This window comes from Sparus aurata, chromosome 11 (genome assembly GCF_900880675.1).
Source record: "Sparus aurata chromosome 11, fSpaAur1.1, whole genome shotgun sequence".
NCBI lineage: Eukaryota > Metazoa > Chordata > Actinopteri > Spariformes > Sparidae > Sparus > Sparus aurata.
In genome coordinates this window covers 3,340,000-3,360,358 of record NC_044197.1, presented here as the reverse complement: position 1 = coordinate 3,360,358, position 20,359 = coordinate 3,340,000, and the positions used below count along the sequence as shown (strand labels likewise).

Genomic DNA, 20,359 nt, shown 5'->3' with positions numbered 1-20,359 from the left:
AATTAAAAACAACCACAACAGAAAACAAAGCTAATACAGTGACAGGAGGAAATAAATGTTTTGACTTTAAAGTTGTTCCTGTTGAAGCATATCTAACGGAATGAAGCAGTGTATCTCGAGGATCATACAAAACAAAAGCAAATTTGATTTAAAAACAAACAACTAGTGTTCTTGCACCAGAAAATGCAGAAAAGCACGACAGGTTCACATCTGATAAGCTGTTGAAACCTTGATGAGGGAGCCATGTTGGGCTTTGTATCTCTATCAGATTGATAATATTGTCCATGTTGGTGCTGGCAGGGTAGAAGAGACACCTGGTATAGGACCCAAATCCAGATGTCTGAGAGAGATCTTTCATTCACACAATGATGTACGATGGCTCACAGAATGATGAAGCAGGCCAGGGCCAAAACCAGAACTAGAGAAGGGTCGCAACCAGCAAACAAATCTGACAAGGAGCAAGCAAGAATCAAAGGTCCAGTAAACATGCAAGGTACAAGAGGGACAAGAGAATAATAGTTTACAGAAGGGAGAGCTCAAGGCATGAAGCAGGAGGAAACTTGAGATAGGATCAGACAGGCCCACTCCAACATTTTGTCATGGAGTATAACTCTTTGTGGTTGACTCACAGCTGAATAAAAGTAACGCTTTCTTGGGCAGCGGGAATCTTTGGGTCAAACTCCCCTCTCTAAGGCAGAAACAAGGAACTCACAGATGTAAAGAGAGTCCTCCATGACAAACACAACATGCCGTTATTAAGGTGTTATGTCAATGAAAACATTGATAAAGATAGTCGACTATTTTCTCAACACTCAATGAGAAGACTTCACAAACCATCGGACAGGCAAACTAGCAGCAGGTGGTGTGTTTCCCAATGATGAGTGAGGTTCAGTGGTTTACCTCCGCAACTTTGACAAGCGCTGCTTACCCACTGTGGTTTGAGTGGTAAATGTTTTGTAATAAGAAGGTGCTGCAGATGGTTGAGCCGTCTGCTGTTATAACTCATTTAGTTGATAAGGACACTCACTATCACCTACCCTTTGCCTGTCACAGGCTGTTGCCATAGTGATACTGGGAAACTGGAATTCACTTGGTGTGTTAGAAAACATGTGGGTTCATCTTTGAGAAAAAGTCAAGAGACAGCTCTGTAACCACTGTGTAGTGTAGGAAACTATTAAATGCTTTAAGTATGTTAATGAAGTTCTTGGAACTTGTATAAAGATCAAGTAAAATCCATCAATTCATCCATCCATCCATCCATCCATTAGCTATCCCTGCTGACATCTCATCTAAAATCCAATAGCGAAGAAACCTACATAATTATAAGAGATGCAGGAAATTGATTTTTTCCAACCAATACCGATAACCAATAATTACCTGTCTGTCAGAGCCCTATAAAAAACAATCATGTTTTATCAGTTAGGACATTTCAAATGTGTCAAATGTGTTTGTATGGGTAAAAAGAAGGCAGCTCTTTGTGTTCTACACAAGCTTCTGTTTTTGTATTTGAGCTCAATTGAAAGGTCTCATTTGAAAGATTATGTCAGAGAATTTATTTTAAACAACCTCTATAAAGGCTAGAGTAAGACATTTTTCAGTGTGTTTTAATGGATAAGAAAAATGGACATTTGAAGAGTCAGATCTGTTTTTTGTTTTCAGTTTTTTTGGGGGGGTTTAGTCATGTCAGGAAAAGTAGACCATTCATCTTTTCTCACTACATCTTAGCCCTCAAACCGATCATACTCAATGGACTAACGCCAGAGGTCCAAATGTCTGAGATTAACGCTATACTGCTTACCTTGTTTCCATCAGACTACGTAAGGACACCACTGCAAAGTAGCAGCAGCTCGGGAGAAACTACCTGGGCACCAAATTAGCCATTAGCCAGCAAAATCCTCAGTCGTATTCCTTTAATACACTTTCTTGGTGGTGATTGCTTTTCAAGTGACTTATTAATATTCTGCATTCCCCCTCTCTTCTTCATTTTGTCTGTGTTAGTGGCACATAGCAAACCAACTTTTAAGCGGCAAAGTACAGCATCTACTGTATCAGGGGAATTATCGGCTATAATGATCAGCATGATTATTATCATGTTATCACTTACTAACAGTTGACAATCTACACATTCAACAGGCATGGAGCAACATTCATTCAGGGTTTCTGGCTGCCTGATCAATGTAAGTCCAATGGTCAGTCTACTTGTGCAACAGCTAATAACTAACTTTGGCTGTTGACTGTGTGGTGCTGGACAGATGGACAGACGGACCTACAGCCTGACAAAGCTTTATGGCCAGAAACATGGTCCATACAAGTACGCGAACAAGAAGCCACAACACGCGCCTCCCTAGTGGAGGGGAGCAGAAACAGTTGGCTTTCTCTTGATGTTTTGTACCATAGCACCCGCAGGCTGCGACGCTAAGACTGCTAGCTTGCGCTTTTGTTGCATTACGTTTTTCAGGTGACACAATCCAGAACGGAGTGACGTAGGAAATCAATCTTGTGTAGCTCAGAGCGTCTGCATTCTTGCATGGACTGTGGCCTACCAGTGAACACAGAAACGAGAATGATGAGACTTCTGAAAGCGAACCAAAATCAGTACAACTGTGGGACAAAAAACAAGAAATAAAGGAACTGAAAGCCAAAATGCTCCACAGAGTTGGGAGTTGTTGTACTGATTCTCTGTGGATTCGTTGCAGACACTTTTCATGTAGCACACAGTCATTTGATCCATTGTTAATATAAAAATATTGATTGATTTTCATTATTTTATTTCATTTGATGAAACCAGTGCGATCTTTGGAGCGGCTGTTGTGATTTAATAAAAGATCACACGTGGCTGCCAAACAATAAATAAATGCGATTGATTTTCAAGGTTTATCTCAGTGGTGGGGGTTTTATGTTTAATGCTGCCCACAATGACAGAAAAAAAACAGAGGCTGGTTTTCGCTGAAAGAGGCCTGCCTCTCACAATAAGAGCATGGATAATCTACCGTAACTTCAAATACCAACAGCGTGTTAAAAAGACTCTGGTGTGTCTTAATAAGATTGAATTATTCTTCAAAGATCTCTTGATGCAGAACCACAGTGGAACATGCCACGCGTTTAATCAACGAGGAATGCACCGACTGTTCTCCAGCCTTATCTCAAGAAAATACACACGTACAATTTACTTTGTATTTTTCTCAGCACTATAAAGTGAATATTTGAATGGTGGAATTCATGTCATAACATATTTATGGAGATCAGAGTTTAGGCACGCTCAGTTGGTTACGTAATGATACAGTATGTCGCTCAAGGGGTCTTCGTTTTCAAACTGTTTGCATTTCTAAGATCTGCTTTTCGAGCATATGGTGTTTCTTGGGAATGTCCAATCCTAACACATACATTGCAAAAATGAGTGAGTAGAACATAAAGTACAAATGGAATGATATCAGTGTTGAATTCAGTTTTCTCACATGTCTACTGTTCAGGATACAATATTGGGTTCAAAGACCTGTGAAGTGTTGATGGTGGTGGATTGGTGAGATCTGCTGGGGCTCTGTCTGGCACAACGGAGACCTACAAAAATCCCAGACCATCTCCGTAGAGGAGGGAGGTGGATACCACTCACACATCTGTCCATCAAGCAGCCAACCTTGTAGGCAGCCATTAAGTAACAACATTTGTGTACTAGCACAACTAATGCTCATTATTATTTTTATTTCAATCGGCAATGCACCTTTTTTTACGGGAAGACTATAACTTGACTGGGAGCAGTTGCCAGGCAACCAGCAGAGATTGCCATTTTGCGGTATTATAAAAATCATAAAATCAAATTGTCCAAAGTTATTAATTCTGAATGATGGTTCGTATTTTGGAGCTCTCAACGCGACAGGAAATGATATTACCACCTGGTGTCACAGCTGCTAGAAGAAAGCTGATAATGTGTTAGCAGGTCCTCCTTATTCCTCATACATTTACACTAGATAAATCTGTCTGTAGATATTATCACACGGAACCGTAATATGTGGGATCAAGAAAAGTAACACTTGAAGCAGCTTTAAAGATACGGTAACGGATTAGTATATTAACATGGTTTTCAGCTCATTGGTGTCTTTTAATGACCGTTCTATACATCTTACTTCAAACACATAATATGTTTTCACTGAGTTTGAATATTATGATTTGTGTCTGGTTTTAGGAATATTTCAGAATGAAGTTTGCACATTGCTGGGGTGGAGCTGGGATGCACATTTCCATCTTATTCTCATAAAAATGTTTGATAAAAAAAAATATAAAAACTGCACTGATCAGGTGAGACATTTGATGAGAACAATATTAAACCAAAGATTGATTTTGAAAGACAGTGATTGGCATATATTTCAACCTAAAACCTTCCTTTTCTAACTTTCTTGATAAAGGGTTTGGCGTGGAATTTGCACAGATAGATTTTTAAATCTCCCATGATGCTCTTGTTCCTTATCAAGGTAGAAATGTAAGTCCCTCTGCCCAGTAATATAACTCGACTAATGATGTGAGTATTACAGTGGTCTTAGAGAGTGAGTCTGCCTGTCTCAAGCGTATGAGTTAGGACTGCAGCAAATCCTCCATCTAATTCTCTGCCCAGCAGGAATCCTATTCCCTCCAGCCTTCCCCGAGCCCTCTGGGAGGATCTGGATCAGCATCTAATGAACGGCCTTCAATTACCCCTTCCTCCACTATTTGCCCTCTACAGCTAACTTGAGAACACGATCAAGCACCTCCCCCCTTCCATTTCCTGCAGACCCTTAGGCCCAGAGAAGGCTTCACTGAAGTTACCACAGGCAAGCGAAAGCCTGACGAGCCGTCTGGAGACACAGCAACACTCCAAAGAAGAACTAAATTATGAAACCACTCTCTCTTTAGACTTAACAGGCTTAGGTTATTTTCTGTCGAGTCTGATCTCTCAGAATTTTCGGGACATGAGCATGATTTCTAAAAATGCTAATGTGCTTCATGCACAAATAGTGAGAAATTGCAATTTCCCTCCATGAAAGGATTATGTCAAGGAGACATGAGTAACAGGCAGCAGTTTGACATTGAAACAGCACAGAAGAGAGTTAAATGTGTAGAAGTTTGGTTGGTGGATTTCTGACTGTACTCATTCACATTTGATTAAGTGGGTCCAAGTGCTGTGAAAATGTTATTTGTTGTGAGTTTTGCAAAACTTCATGTGACAATCAGAAGTATTTTTTAATTACAATGTCAGCCCGTGCTCTGACAGTATTTCAGTGTGTAATAATATGTGGTGTTGGCGTTACATTTTGAATCACAGCCATTGTTTTTCTCCCTCAGGACATTATCTGTGGTCAGCTAACCCTTGAAACTCTGGGGAGCTCTAGTCCCATTATGCAGCTGTCCCCTGTAGAGGTTAGATAACAGATGATTTCATAACCTCCTATGTTCCTCCATAATGCGGCAAATCTAAACCCTCGCCGAATCTTGATTAGTCAGTGAGCTTGGTTTCACACCGCTGAAGATGTGACCTTGATTGTCATGCCTGTTTGAAAACGGTTTGCAGTTTTCTCTCACATTCTGACCGGCCTACAGTGCCCATCGTCCTTCGTCAAATCCATTTGTTCTGGAGGAATGTAATTATTGCTGCATCTCAGAAATCAATTCTCCTTACCTTAGGTTAGGTATGACTCAAAGACCCATGGAAACACACACACACAGCCACAAACACATGCTAGCAAACCCATCTGTGCATGTGGCACATATTTGTAGGGTGTGTAAATAATTAACAAGTGGCTAAATAACACTTTTTCTTGTTCATGTGTTAATATATTTAAGAGTAGTTTCTATTTAATGGGGAGGATATACATTTCTTCACAGCTCTTTGTGCGAGGTCACTGTGTTTGATATAGAAATTGTCACCATTAAAACAGTTTCAGCCACATTGTCCAGCAATTTTGTTACTAGGATCAACAGCAATGTTCACATTGCATACAATTAAATACTGCAGATGGCTATTTGAAATAAGTATGATACATAATCTAGGCCCGCTACAGTTCAGACTAATTCTGATCTTTTTTTTTTTATATTTCTTTATCTACTACTGAGTAACTGTGTAATTACTGTTGATGCTGCTGTGCATCATTAACATCAGTAGAAAATCACCAAACAGCAGATGTACTCATTGATGCTAAGTGGAAACAAATGCGATTTTCTGGTTTTTGCTTTTCTTTGACTTTGAAGTTTGCCCAACAACTTTTCCAACGCACAGCTGACAAACTCACTGAACACATACTTATAGAACACAGTTATTAAACAGGCAGCATTCTGGACAAAAAGAGAAAAATGTTGGACTGAACATGAACAGTGGTGGTGATTACAATCCCTGAACTTTTGGTCGTAAAACGTCCTCGTCTTCCATGAAAACAACAAAGGATGAAGTTTGGGTTCTTTGACATACCTCACTCCATGTTATGGTCACAAACAATAATCAGTATCACTAAGCAAATACAGTTTTCTTCCAAATATCAACGAGCAGAGTGAAATCAGTCAGCTATATAAAACACAATATGCAATTCTCTTTATTAATTTCACATATTGATTACTATAGCAGTGGAACACATACACACATCCCTGCTGTAAAAACCAGCATAGACCAGCACCAAAACACAACATAGTGTTTTGGTGCTGGTCTATGCTGGGTTTTCCAGCAGGGATACAAAGAAACTGATTACTTTGATTGGTTTTGTGCAACACGTTACCTTGTAGACCCTATTAAAGACAAAATACAGTCACATGATTCTTTCAAAAACAACTCACAACTATTTATTTTCTTTGTTGACATTGATTTGAACGATCTTACACCAACATGGCTGAAAGATATTTGGGATATTCTATGTCTTACTATCATACTAAACACAAATCCCATGAAAAGACCAAAAAACATTTATAAGGGAACTAGCAAGCTTTGACTGTGTAGTCAAATCCTAATTTAACTCATTCTTCCAGGTCATAGAGCTCCATTTCCTGTTCAAAAACTATTTCAAACATGCAAATTACTAAAGACGTTGTTTATTTTCAGTCAGTTCCATAAATACTGCCTTGCTACTTAGTGTTGCACTTAGACTGAACAAACTATTATTATCTCTTGTTTAAAAAATCACGATAAATAACGAACAACCTATGAACATTTCCACATTTACATATGAATTCTGCTCTGCTAGTTCATCTCTAACCAACAACCTCACTCTCTCCCTTCATTAGCACAAAAGGTATTACTATTGTTAAAGCACAAGGAAATTAAACATCTCATTTTGGGTTAATTAATAGAATTAGTGTTTGAGGAACACAAGGTTATTACTGTGCTAATTTAATCCTGTCAATTATAAAGGGGGTTATTTATTTTTTTATTAATTTTTGGAGTGCTGTAGGAAGCCAGACAGACGGGGAGAGATAGAGGGGAGTAGCGAAGTGGAAAATGCAGTGTCAGCCCAGCGGTGTTTCAATCAGTGGATCTGAGGACTTGTCTCTCGAACAGATAGCTTGATAATAAACTAATTATGATAGAGTCAGACGTGTCAACAGCCGCGTCCTCGACACCTGTTTCTCGACTCGGAGACGTTCCACTGCGTCCACATTTGCAAAGAGCAAACTGAGGCTCTCTGTCCTATGCAGGCAGCTTGAATGTGGCTTCTGTTCATATATTTCTACGGACATAAAACAGTGAAAATACAACAACTGTGAACTAATCACCACTAAGCACAATGTTCCCCATCTCTTATATATATTAGCCTTATTGGCAACTAATAGAACATTCAAAGGAGGCCATGTTTGATGACTGGAAAACGAAGCAGTGACGTTGGTGTGAAACCATGCAGCAGAAATCAGCGGGGTGATAGATCAGTGGTTTCGGCTGATGTCTTTCCATCGTCCAGCCAGCATGATTAGTGGTTTAACCTCACATCTTTCAAAGCAGATTCAGTGTAATTAGAGAAGGTTGCAGAAAATGCAGACAAGATTAATGAATCCTCTCCGTTCAGCAATATGTATACGTCTCTTCCTCTTTTATTATTCTACCATGCTGCATTCATCTTTTGCTGCCAGCTGCATTCAGGCCCACTATCTACTTAAAGCGATCTGCCGTTATATTTTCGGTCAATTGTCATTAGTCAGTGTGGATACTTTTCCTGCTTTATATGCCGGGTGAGGAAACTTTACAGAAAGCTTGTCAACACCATCTCATAAATGATTGTCTGTCTTTTGTTTGCAAGGCCGACTTATCACAGTAAGTTGAATAACTTATAACTGAATAAGTTCAACAGAAGCAAACATGTATCTGCCTCACTTTCTCACATATAACAAATTGCTTGTTTAAGCCACACACAATATACTCAATACAAAGCTGAATCTCTTACATCCTGGCCACAGCAGATATTGCTTATTGCTTGTGTGCATTTGTTCTCAAGGAAGATTTTCAGGCTTCAGCCAGTGATGATTCATTCATGATTTTGTCGTTAAGTACGGGTCGACAACCCGCTGATGTGGATTTACTTGTTGATCACAAAGCACTTCAGTTGTGTTCTATGGGGAAAAATGCTTCTTGGTGCCACAGGGATTTTTTATGCTGCTGCACCGTAAGTAAAGGATGACCAGCCACATTGTATGTAGCGCTACCTTAATGTCTTTAAGTCATATAAAGGCTGCATCTGCTCTGTTAAAGGTGCTCTGTTGACACAATACGTTATTTATGAGTTTAGTGTTTTCGTCCTTGAGCTCTGATGAATATGTTGAATGCATTTCCTGTTTTTGCATCCATGTATAGCTAGCAGTGTTCCTCTTTCCTGCCTTTGTTAGCACATTGCAGGAGATACTGGCATCAGTGGACTAGTGTGAAACTATTGGTGTATAACATCATCAGCATGCACACACATGTATGTGTGTACGTGTTTCACTGTTGACGAACGCCTGGACACCAAGGTTAGAACCACAATGAAATGAACACACGCTTTCTTTTCACATTTGTATTTTTTACCGCATCTTTTTCGGGCAGATGAGTTTGGGATATTAGATGGAATTGTACAAGAAGAAATAACATCTAATGCACTGCTGTAGAAGTGCAGGGGACATGGTGTGAATGTGGTTTGTGGTAACGAGCACACCTCCATCACATCTGGTAAAACAACACCTCTCTCCATCCTGTTGGATGAAATACATCCTTGCCTTGTGCAGCATCCCGAAATCTGATTGCAGTTGCTGATGGCAGAGCTCTCTGAGAGTGTTTCCGCCTCATTATTGACCTGTGGTTTGAGATCCACTGCAATATTCAGTTGTCAGTCTTTCAGATTTTAAAGTGCTGCCTTCCTGGCTAGTTACAGGAGGAAGTGGGGGGCTTTCAGTTCAGAATCAGAATCAGCTTTATCGGCCATGTGTGTGCACACAAACAAGGAATCTGACTCTGGTTAAGTTTGCTCTCAATGTAGAGGGAGTAGAATAAACAAACCCTAACAAAGTATAACCCTAACCCTAACAAACATTGAATAAACATATAAAATTAAATCTAAATACTTTCATCATGTGACATTTACATTTAGGGCATTTAGCAGACGCTTTTGTCCAAAGCGACATACAATAAGTAGCATTTGTCACAAGAAAGAAACCACATCATATCACTGTCGGTAGGGTAAAGAAGGAAAAAATAGAAACAATTTTCCAGCCCTCATCTGAGCATCGTAGCTGCTGTTCATCAAGGATACCCTATTGCATAAGTGCTATGATTGAAGAGCTAAGGATAAGAGAGAAGCCACATAGGTGTTAAAATCTATATATGCTGTCTTTTTGTGTCCTCCATTATCCTTATTTCCTGTGACATAGGTTGTTTTCCAACACATCTGATGGCAGCAGTGCTCCGTGTGCCTCCGTGGCCTCTTCTCACCTTTGAGATTGTCTTAATCCTGTGGATTCTGTGTAATGGCGCCGGAGCACCTGTCTGCAGCGGGTGAGGTCCCGTGCTTTCTGATCTGTTTTCCCCACAGGGTCCCTCAGCAGAGCTCATTTAGCAGCCTGACGCTTTGTAATTAAAAGTAGCGTTGGGTAGCATTACCAGAGCCCGGTTAGTTTCTGCATTCTGTTTTCTATTGGAGGGTTTGCTAATGAGTCCATTAGTCTCCTGTGAGGGACGGAGTAGCGTGGGGTAGCGTGGGGTGGGGTGAGGGGGAATGCACCAGATGTTTGTGGACATGGAGTGAAGTGGGTGTTTGCCTGTATGCATGCGTGTGTGGGTCAGTGAGGGGGGTGTTGGGCAGATGTGTACGCAGTGACTGTCGCACCAGAACGTTCTCACATCCCTCGGATGCACGAAGAACCGTAGAGCTTCTGCATGTAGCAGCAAAAGCTTCCTGCCAGACAGCCACGCAATTCATAATTTGGTTTCAGATGGTTTGCAACTGTGTGTGACCCACCAATCAAGCCCAGACCTCCATTCCTCTTGGTGGTTTAAATCGAAGTTACTTTATAGCTCGGCGCTTCAAAAACAGACATCTGTGTGACATGCTGAGGGAGTCGGCAACACAATGGTCTCCGCCACCCTGTGGATGAGACTGAGGTGAAAGACCATTTTCAAGAGCAACTTCTAGATATGAAAAAAACAGGAGTGACAATTATATCTTTTATTGTTATTTAAGCTGTATAAATGATTATTTTTTTCTCTTTCTGGTGCAGCTCTGATGAAAATGCTGGTGTATAGATAGAAACATTAGGATGCAACGCAAGTATCTAAAGATGCATAACATTCACTTCCCTTTTTATGGATCATGTGAAATGTTTTGATGTTTCAGGATTCTTTATCGTCCGTGTGATGCGTATAACTGAGGTTATTTGCCACTTGAGGGCAGCATGAAAGCCTTGCATACTGTATTATATGTGTTGCAGCTGAAGACAGGGTTGATAAGAACAGGTTTGAGATGAGCAGTGGGTTCTGAGACAGTGAACCTATCCAGGAATTGACTGGCTGTAACATTACACATCCACTGGGGGTTTACTTTCTTAGCTGCGACTTTAAAATATTCAGAAACCAGTAATTAAGTAAACCGGTGTTTTCACAGACTCGTGGCGGCATATTTCTCCTGATTGCTCCTCATGCTGAATAAACACATCATCATCCCATTCCATTTGCCTGTGTTCGTCTTCGAATCTCATTTCACACTTGCATATCAAAACAGATGCAGAGAATAACCCGGAATCTATTCAGTAACCTGTGATTTCTCTCAATTAACATCTCCTCTATAATACGCAGGCACGAACAGCCACTCTTCCCTGTTATTGTAAAAAACAAAGAAGAGGGGGAAGCATTATAGCATTATGGGATGTATCCTACATTGTGAAAGCACGCTGTCAGCCCATTGTTGTGATGTGCATTGATTGAAGTGAAAAGCCAGAGCCATTATTCAAAGCCATCCAGCACTCAATTAACACTCCATTTGCATTATGGCAGAGCTCTACTGCCGCCCCTTGATTAATACGTCTCCTTCTCCCTTGCCAGTCAATCATGAATCATCCTCTCTGCCACAGGACAACGCTACACTCCCCTGCTGGGAGAAAGAAGGGAGGAGGGAGGACTGCGGGATCAGGAATAAAAATGTGTGGAGGAAGAATAGGACGGGAAATAGAGGAGGGCAGTCAGTGCTGACGGAGGAAGAGTTGGAGAAAGAGGGGGGAGGGAAGGCTGGCAGGAATGATGAAGAAAAAAGGGAAAATGACAAAAGAGTAGAGGATCCAATGAGGGAAAGGAGGAAAAATATGAAAGAGATACGAATATTGATGCCAAGGGAATCTTATGAGGGGGGGAGGCATGGACTCGAAACCCTGCAAGATGGACACGAGAGAATCACATGAAATAAAGGAAAGACAGAATGAAAGGAAGATGGTGCAGAAGAGCCGGTAAAGGGAGCAGTCGGATAAACAACACATGTCGTACTACATCAAATGTGAGATAAATTGAAGACAACATGAGGTAAAATGTCTGAGGCCATGATATTCTGCTGGAAAATGGCTCTTTGGTCCAGTCATGTTTGAATCATGCTGGTGCCCCACGTGGACGAGTTCAAATATCTCGAGGTCTCACTCACAAGTGAGGGCGAAGTGTAGCTGGAGATCAACATGCGAACCAGTGCAGTGTCAGCAGTAACACATGCATATAACCAGGCTGGAGAAGGAGCCGAGCCTGGAGGGAAGACTCCTGATGAGCCCGTTCAAGGGCGAGGGAACGATCATGATTAAAGAACATCACACAGCATCACCTGCATCAAGTTCAACACCTCACCTGTAAGGAACCGTGACTTCAAAACTATTAAATCACAGCATAGATCCAACCAGTGATATCTTGAGTGAGACTCTGCTCTCATCATCTACATGATTGATAACATGAAATAAAGCTGACCACTTGAACAGGGAATGCGGCAATGGGGTCCGTCACCAAAGCACCAAAGAAATATCAGAATTTTTGCATTTAGTGAAGAGTCAACCATGTGAAAATGGACCTGTGCACACCCCAGACAGGATGTGAGATGTTGGAAAATGAAGACAGAATGGTGCAGAGACAGCAGTGACAGAGAAAAGGGATTGGGAGAGGCATGAATTAGGGAACGATGAAGGATAAAGATTAATGGTTTGGTTGGAGATGTGTAGAGGAAGAAGGGGGGTGGCGACACAAAAGAGTAAGCTCGTCACAATGGGAGAAAAACGTGTTCAACAAGAGCCTCCCTTTTGCATTTAAAGCATTCGAGGAATAATGAACCATAATTTCATAATGGGTTTAGAGCTAAGGTAGAAATCACAGGGAGCAAATAGAAAGAGAGATGTGATTTTGGTGCGCAGGATAGGAGCGTTGAGGAAAGGCAACATGCTATGCTGCAGAGAAAATGTCTCAGACTGCATTAGGTCAAGGTCAAGAGAAGTTTTCCCTCCACACACAACCTCTGGATTAAGACATATTGGTTTATAGACCAGACAGCTGAACATAAAAAACACAAGGCTGTAAGAAAGTCATTGAGGGCTAAATTTCTTACTTGGGAAATAAAAGAAAAAGCAGCCACACCTTATCCAAGATCTTTCAGCTCTTTAAATATGAAGAAAAAAAAAAAAAAAGGTTGACGAGGATACCAGCACCCGGCTGCAGTATTTACCCATGTGCATGGGAATTGGCCCAACATCCCAATATACTCGCTTGACTTGTCACTACAAAACCATTTTGAAGCTCTTGCGTTAAAATAAATGTTCAGGAAACTATTCGTTTGGCGCTTCAATTATGGCGTGGAAAGGTGTACGGCATACAAACGAGCAGAGGAGGATCTGGCCAATTAAGAGAGCAAAGAGACGGAGGGAAGCACTTAAAAACTCAAACCAAATTACATTTGCAATTAAAGGCAGTGATTTAGCTTTTCTCTTTCTTTTTTCTTCTTCTTTTCTGAGTTGGTGGTTTGGGGGATACTGCTGATTGGTCAGCTGTGGGTGGCAAATGGGTCAATTAAAACTAATACTAAACGCCTTTATATATACAAAAATCGAATAATTCATGAGCTGATTCGATTTGCTATGCAATCCTCTATGTAATAGTTTTTTTTTGTTAATACTTAAGAACGGGCACATACTAATTTCAACAACAGCTTTAATGTTTATTTTTGCAAATGGAGTTCTGTGTGTGTTTTGAATGGCTTTCTTCCTGCCTCATTGGAAAACTAGCTCACTGACCAATAGAAGTTATATCTCTTTAGCAACTGACTGACCTGACTGATTGGTACACCAGTTTTGAAATGCACATGTGTAGGGCTGCATGATATGGTAAGAAAAAATAAATATGGCAATTATGTTGACATATACTGTGTCAACACGGTGGAGGTTGCTTAGCAGCAAGAAATCAATCAGAAACATTGGTAGTTGAAGCAGCGGCAGACTTCTCAACACTGTATTCAAAGCCCTTCTCTTTACTTTGTTAAATTACTGGCTTCCAACACATCTCCAGTGGAACCTAAAAGAATAAGACTGCACTTCTCGTGACAAGAAAGCAACACACAGATGGACAACCTTCAGCAAATGGCTGGTGTTGACAGCTTAGTGGGTGGAACGAAAGTACCTGTACTGACAGCCGTCTTCAAATCTGTTCACACATTCCGTCCAAGCTGAAAGCAAACAGACAAACCACAGTATTTTATGATAGTCGATATATGATTTCAGTGTGAATTCAAAGGCTACACTTCTGATAAATCCATCAGTGGTCTGTTCTGCCTGCGATCTACACTGGTGGTTCACTGCTGTGCGATGTGTGTCGTCTCCCAGAACAAAGGATTGAAATTAGAGCCATTTATATATATATATATATATATATATATATATATATATATATATATATTATACATAATTAGATATCTCATTCAAATTGATCAGTGTTGCTCAGGACACTGTTTATTTTCAGTTCACATAAAAACGTGCGCTCAAAGTGAGCAGCTCTTTTAATTTCTTTACAATAATGAGATTACATTCAAATGCACGGTTTCAGTAAGTGTGAATCTCTTCCACGCCAGTTTTGTGACCATAGGGACCCAATTTTCTTAATTCAGTCAAGCCCCGCTGTTCTATGTTGAGCAATCCATCTGAAAATGTGTGAGAAAACAGTCTTATATGTCAAGCTCAGCGGTGGGGAGAGGATCTACCTGACAACAAATTAATGAAAATGTCACTGACTTATACCTCCATCTCTTCGCTTCAGAAACGCTCCACTGTGCATATTAACATACAGTCAATCTTCTCCCCAACCGCCCTCATTCACGTCTTCTACAGTAACCTGCCGTCATTCTTCTTTCCCCTTCCTCTAATCTCCTGCATGCATGTCCGCACCCAATGTTTGAACCCTGCACACTTGTTTGATTAAAAGTAGAACAGGGCCTGCACAAGGCTTTGAATGATCTTTTACTTTATCTTGACATAACAGAGCTATGGCCCTGTGAAGCCAGGGACGGGGGGTTAATGGGAGCCATGACAGCCAAAGCCATTCCATCAGCAGTGGTAGTCTGCCGAAAAGGTCAACCTCCAGTCCATTCAGCCAACCAAACTGAAATGTCAGAGTTGGCGAGGGGGAAAGTAAGGAAAGGCCTTTTTGTTGGAAGTGAGATGGATGTTTATTTCATATCTGTGCTGAGTTTAAGTCAAAGTATTGTCGATAATTATGATAATTTGCACACAATCATACAAATGGACACAAGTGGTAATGTGGAGGCGCCATGGTGAAGCCATGGACGTAAACCTTTTCTGTTCGAAGAGGGAAATTGAAAGGAAATGCCACTTAACTGGATGTGCATTCATGCTGGAGGCAACACGATTAATAGTCAACGGACAACCATTCATTTTCTCTGTTGCCTTGAAAGGCCAGTGTGAGAAGTTTAGAAGTTGACAGCTTTTGTAGCCTTTAACAGATTATGCAGTCCATAAAATGGCGGCACCGTGTTGGTTGAGGGAGCTCTACAAACACTCATCAAACATATAAGCTGAACACTTTCTTTGGTCTTACTCTTCGGAGGTTGAAGTAAAAGATTCAAGACCGCGTGAAAATCTGTGTTGGTGAGCATTTCGTCTTTGACACCCGACAGCTGTGGCATATCGGGATTCTGTTGGTCTTACTGAATTTCAACATGTATAAAGGGAAGTGTTGCATCATAATCCTGTGGTGAATATATTAGACTGTAGTGTAGCCAACGAAACCAATTTGTATTGCGGGGAAGATTCAAAACTTTCTTATTCTGAGGGGGAAAAAAAATGGTGTTTAATTTCTCCTTCCTGCTGCATACGTGTCTCCCCATCCCTCCCTCCATCAGATCTTTCCCTGGTCACTCAAACCATGCCACTGTCCATTTCCTACATTTGCTGGGTCATGAAAATTTCATCCCCATGTATCCATTGTTAGCTCAAGAACACATTCGGGTGGAAGACCCAGGGGACGTCAGCTACTGCCACTGTGATTGCCTGAAACACAGACGGACGGACAAGTCGACGAATAGATGCATTGCTATCTCGGATATCTAACCTTTAGCGTCACATCTGTCTGGGGACACTGCTGGCAAGAAAGCCTGCAACCCAAACCGCCTGGAGCAGCTGCAGATCCACTGAGAACAGTCTGGTGGCCTGCAGCATCGGAGAAATACGACCCTTTGATCTTTAACAATGTCTTTAATGGCATTTGTCTAAAAACACCTCTGTCTCTGCGGATAATGGATTTACCAATAGCCCACTTTACAGTACAGGCAGCTATGGATCTGCCTCTTAGGGAGTGATTTCTGTGGCAATCAGAACATTTAATCAGAGTTCAAGAAGCCGCAGAGACTGTCCTCTGATTCCGTTAATTGCTTTCAACTTGCAGTTCTCTCCCCTCAATGGAAATTTCCAATTGAAAACCATTTCATTTGATTTTATTTATTTTTTTCCCACTCCCTCAGTTCTCGTTCTGTAGAGCAGCGAGCCATTCTGCTCAGCACAGCAGCTAAATTGCAAGCATTAATCATTTCAGAGTCATTATCAGCATTTTAAAGGTGAAAATCCAAACAAATTGTTTTTCATTTGGCCTGAGCTTAATAGGACTGTTTTCTTGTAATTTGCAGCCTTGGAGCATTTAACACAAACAATTAAGTGTAAATTGGTAAGTCTGCTTATCTGTTTCCCAGTCTACATAATATTAAATCTTTAATGAAGAATCACCACGAATCGTGGAGGTGTACCATCTTAGTAATGGGCGAGATGTCAGTTGATTTATTGTGATAAATTAGATAACAGATTGATAAATACTCTGGGTAATAGTTTGCTAAATACTTATCCAATGTCCAAAGGTTATTCATTGTATTGTGAATGCAGCGCTCCAAAAAAAAACATAATTTACACATCTTCCTTTCACTTTGTGAACACTACATATTATTTCATCATTTGAGAAGACATCACACACATGAGTAACAATCGAGGGATAACAATGTAAACAGTGTCCCAATCTCATGTAGAGTGTCCGTTTACCTAAATCTTTTTTTTTTTTACTTGCCCATGGTGGTATTTTGTCATGCAGATAGTTTATTTTGTTTTTACAGAATTAAAAGATATCTGTGACAACAGAGGTCACCAGAAACTTTGGATGTGGTGTCCACATGTGAGGGAATACTTCACATCACTTTTAAATTAATGTCAACATGCAGATGTTTGTTCAGTAACTGCAGCTGACAGGTATTTAATCATGAACATCATTAGAAAAGCTACAGTTATATCTTCTATATGTACTATACAACAGACTGGAAGATATTAAAGTGTGTTGTATGCTTCATAGGAAATCAGAATAAACGTCACAAACATCTGCGGATGCAACATTTTTTTTTTTTTTTTTTTTTATTTATAGCCAAGTGATAATTGTTTTTTAATTAATCATTGTTCAATAAAATGTCAAACAAAAGTGAATAACAATTACCACAACCCAACGTGATGTCTTCGTATTTAATTTACCAGGAAATGGACCAGAAAAGCACCAAAAGAAGCAAATTATCTTATTTTTAAAAAGCTGAGGGAATTGAAAGTTCTGCTGTTTTTGCTTGATTCTGACAAATAATAAATTATCTAATGCCTTTATACAAATTGAATCCAACAAGGTTTATTTAGCATGTGAGGTATTTTACAAACTATGTTTCCCGATCTAAACACCTTTGCTGCTTCAAACACATTCACAACACACAGTAATCATCATCATCTAAAAACAGGTAAACTGTACGATCGTGTGTTTGATCCGCTCAGAGATAGAGAGCTCTCCACTCTGCAACATGAATGAATCTGTTGATTGAGCTCTCCTTGCCTGACAGGAAAGCTATGCTCTGTGCTTTCCTGTAAGTTAACAGTCATTAACTGTCACTTAATTTCTCTCTGCATTCAAATGAGCGGTGGCAGCTGTGTGTAGATGTCCCCGCCACCTGTTTGGTTGTGCCTATCAGCAGTTTGTAAGCAGTAGTTGTAGAAGAACCCGGTGACTGTGACGCCCAAAACATGAGGGACACAGTTGGCTACCTCCTGTGTCTACACTCTGTGACCACTCACCAAATGGCATGGTGCTGAGCGGAGGAGATACGGTGTGTGTACGAGTGTGTATGTGTGAGTGTTTGCGTACATATGTGTGACATGGCACACAGAACTGAATAGATTGTGCGTGACCGCCGGCGCCTCCGGAGCAAAACTGACAGATTAAAAATGAGTGGACCACTGCCACTAATGCACAAACGCACATATATATATACACACACAGTCGTATATATATATATATATGTATATGTATATATACATATATATATATATATATATATATATATATATAAGACGGTGTATATGCATACTCCATATATGCCATGTTGTCAGGCCGAGGACGTGTTCTTAAACCCTAATCCTGTCTTGTACTTGTCTTCTCCCCTGTTTGCGTGTAAAATTGCAATGTCAGAAACAGCCCAATCATGTTCTGGATGAAACCTAATAAGACAGATTTGGTCACTCTGCTGCCAAATCAGCCTGATGGCAAATCAAGAGGAGAGAGAGAGAGGAAGGAAGAGAGCTGAGGGAGAAACAGGCCTGTCTGATGTACATGTCTGCTAACAAGAGGCAGCAAAAAAACATGGCAGCCTATAACTTTCTGACTGAAGCTAATGTGACTGTTTTGTGTGTATGAAAGCATGTGTTAAGACTTTTTTAAGTGTCTGTATGAGTGTGTGTGTGTGTGTGTGTGTGTTCACAGAGACATATAGCTGGATTTGTTGTCCCAGCAACCAAGAGAGCCACTGGGAAGGGAAGCTTATTTCTCTCATTTTTCATGACTCCATTGATCTCATGAGCAGTTCAAGTCAATTTCTTCTCGAACTAACCTTATTTACAAATTCACGACCACCCCTTTTTTCAGAAATGCAACGAAATGATGATGAAAAAGTGACATTAAAAAATATTTTACCGTTACACATTTTCTTCTCTCTCCACCTCTCATTCCTTCACCTTCCACTCTATTATCCTGGACAAAGAGGATATTCAACGAGGCACCTTTTTTTTTTCTCGCTGTGCTGTGACCTTCTGTTGTACTGTGCTTTAGAGAGGAGGAAAAGCTGAATATCTGCAGTGTTCATGTACTGTCAGGAAAATTGCCCTTCAAATTAAAATTTAAAAAAACAAACAGTAAAAGCTTAAATTGTTAAATTGTAAAAACCTTAATGAGGACTGACATAGCTTCCAGAGGACAGCAGCAACAGAGTGCTTAAAGGATTTTAACATCAGTGTGTCAAGCTTGAACAAACCAGCTGTGTAGAAAGCTTTGTTATACTACAGATGAGCGCGGACAACATTATCTGTATCAATTTAACAATCTGTGTCTATTTCCGTACATGGAATGATTGGGGCTTAAGCCTCAAATTGATATAGGTTGATAGGAAGTTGCAATATTTATCCAAAATCTATTCACAGAACAGCCATAGAATCAAGATTCAGCTTTACATTTTACATTTAAGGCTTTTAGCAAACGCTTTTTGTCTAAAGCGACTTACAGTAATTCACACATTCGTACACTGATGTTGGTGGCTGCCATGCAAGGTGCCGACCAGCACATCAGGAGCAGTTTGGGGTTCAGAGACCAATGATTTAGACTTGACTTACAAGAGTAAGAGAACGGTTTACATTTTGTTTAGTATGAACTTAAATGAATAAAGCCAAAAAGGGTTTTCCTTCATCCCCAGTACAATCTTGACACATTGTACGCAGATGACACTCTCACTTATCTGAGCCGGATACTCATCACAGCCGAATATCTGTCAACCCTAGTAACTAAAGGCAGGAACACACCGGCCCAACTGTTGGATGTCTGAAGCGTTTGGGGAGACTCGGACGAGGTCGGGAACATATCTCTTTGGTGTGTTCAGCTGCGTCGGAAGCTTTTGGAGCTGCCCGGACGTTGTCGGCTTCGATTCAGCATGCAGAGTCTGAGGAGGTGGGCTGTCGGTCGTCTGAGCCATTGGATTCTCTGATTGGCGGTGTGCTAGCGAATCAGCGCGGTGTGTGGGAGGGGCGGAAGTGATGGTGGTGAAGTCTTCGTATCATTACGAGCCCGAGAGCACACAACGCGAGTGTCAGCCTAACCACAGTCGTCTTTAACGTATGCCAAGTATTTAGTCCACAAACGTCTTCTCGGGTCGGACGAATACTGAATCAATACTGTGTGCGCTTTGTTTTTCTATGCACTCTGTTCCACACTTCGTTCCATCATTTCCTGTTTTCGTGTTTTAGATTACTGGTAAGTGACTAGCGCCACCCGCTGTTAAGGAGGCTTATTGCATCTTGCGCAGGCGCAGAACAT

At 40.7% G+C, this 20,359-nt stretch overlaps 1 protein-coding gene across 9 annotated transcripts in view; it reads right to left on the bottom strand.

The window, feature by feature from the left end:
- The window catches only part of naaladl2 (N-acetylated alpha-linked acidic dipeptidase like 2), a 422,647-nt gene that overhangs the window by 285,132 nt on the left and 117,156 nt on the right, over positions 1-20,359 (bottom strand). Inside the window, exon 5 of one of the 9 annotated variants that reach the window (XM_030432207.1) lies at positions 14,099-14,144. The exons of the other annotated variants lie outside the window; for them this stretch is intronic. The gene's annotated coding sequence lies outside the window, so the exon portion shown is untranslated. The remainder of the gene's footprint in view (positions 1-14,098; positions 14,145-20,359) is intronic. 9 annotated transcript variants of the gene reach the window in all.